The following is a 2163-nucleotide window of genomic DNA, read 5'->3' on the forward strand; positions in this document are numbered from 1 at the left end:
GCGCGGAGGTCCGTCCCCACGGCTCCCGTTCCCGCAGCCGCCGCCCGCGAACCCCGCGACACCGCCCGGTCGCTCCCGCAGGCCGTGGCCCGTTCCCGCCACCCCCCTAACCCCCCCCCCCCCGCCCCTCCCGCACCGCTGCGCGGAGGTGTCGGGCTTCGGTTGCGGGAGGCGGGAGATTTAAACCCGGCAGCCCGGCGCCCCCGCGGGTGCCCGCGTTCGCTCCCCTCTCGCTCCCGCCTAACCCGACGGCCCCACCTCGGGCTCTGTCGCTTCTCGGATAAACCCAGGACCCTCTCCGGCCTCTTTACCGAACCGGGTGAAATGACAAGTCAGAAGCCGGCAGAAGTGAGTGTGAGACCTCGGAGCGGGTAAGTGGACAGCGCTCTCGGCTTCCTCTTCCGAGCCCATAGCGCGGGTCCCCCAGCCCCCTCCCCGTCTCCCTAGGCCCCCCCCCCCCTGCACCTGCCGGACACTCCGCCCCCGCCCCCCCTCCCCCCCTCCCCACAGCGAGGCCATGCGCTGAGCCCTGCTCATTCCTGAGTCCTGGGGGCTCATTCCTGAGTCCTGGGAGCTTTCGGTACCCGCGCCAGCACGTGGGAAATGTTCACGTGCTGTATCGGTATTTAACTCTAAAGATTAAAAGGGGATTAAGTTAACAACCGTTAATAACTGATCTCGAATGCGCATAATTTGTTGTCATAAATGTCTTCATGAGCAAAAAGTAAAATTTGAGCCTAAAAACCTCAAGGAGGAAAATGGAAATAAGGCAAAAGAATTACGTTACTGATGGAAAATAATTTAAATTCAAAGTGACTCAAAAAAATTATCAGCTGTCCTAATGTCACAAAATATGAATTATTTACAACTACGACGACGTATAGGGTAGTAAGTGGAAAAAGCTTAGGGTTGAAGTGATGTCTATAATATCATGAGAGATAAGATGGGGTGATATTGTAGAATGTTATTACAGAGTACTTACCTTAAAAACCTGAAAAAAAAGTAGTTTTAGAACAGAAAAAAGCGCAGGCTATTTATAGTATAGAATTAATTTGGACTGAAAATATTAAGATGTCTTTAGATTAGGAATTTTTTAAAAATATGTATATTTTTCAGAGGGATAGTAACATCAATGAGAATCATTGATTGGCTACCTCCTGCACACCCCCTACTGGGGATGGAGCCCACAACCCTGGTATGTGCGCTTGATGGGAATCAAACCCTGAACCCTTCAGTCTGCAGGCCGCTCTATCCAGAGTCAAACCGGCTAGGCTAGGGCAAAATATTTTTAATAACACTGCCTGAAAGGCTCATTCAGAGACCACCCAGGACAGAAATATAAATTTATCCCTGTTCTCTGAAAATTAAAATATTTTCAGAAACTACAGATACAAAATTTACAGGTCGTCACTAGATGAGAAAAACAGACTTTGTGTATGAACTTTCCAGTCACTAAATGAGAAAAAAAAAAATGATGTAAATGGAGCTCTAGCTCTTGGTCCATATTATGGGGGTAGAGGGTGCATGCTGGAGTCCCTAAGGAATGTGGAACAAAAACCACCGCACTAGCCCTGGACAGCTACACACAAGAGAACTAAATTTACACCTGGTTTAATCCTGATGGGTAACTAGATTTATTGGTGTGATCAGTTCATAAGTTCTATCTCTAATCATAGAATTATACACCTAAAACATATAATATTGTATGCCAACTCTAATTTAAAAATTAAAACAAGATTTTTAAAAAAAGATATATTGTACCCTGGTTGGTGTGGCTCAGTTTGTTAGAGCATTGTCCTGTGCACTGAAGGCTCGTGGGTCTGATCCCCCGGCAGGGCACATGGGAGGCTTTTGATCGATGTTTCTCTTTCACATTGATGTTTCTCCCCCCCACCCCCGCCCCCCGTTTCCCTCTCTAGAATCAATGAAAAACATCTCTTTGGGTGAGGATTAAAAATATATATATATTGCATTAGAGAGTCTAATGATATGATTAAACTGATTCTCCATATATTACAGAAGCTAGTGCTCTGCTTGAGGAATGCCAATCCATTAGACGGAAGAGGGCATTTACTTTAAATATTTGGTATATCACATATGAATTTAGATAAGGGCTATACCATTTGTAGAAAGTTTGTATCTAATACTGACTGAAAGGTTTGG

Source organism: Myotis nattereri, assembly GCF_964212035.1.
Source record: "Myotis nattereri genome assembly, chromosome: 7".
NCBI classification, from domain to species: domain Eukaryota; kingdom Metazoa; phylum Chordata; class Mammalia; order Chiroptera; family Vespertilionidae; genus Myotis; species Myotis nattereri.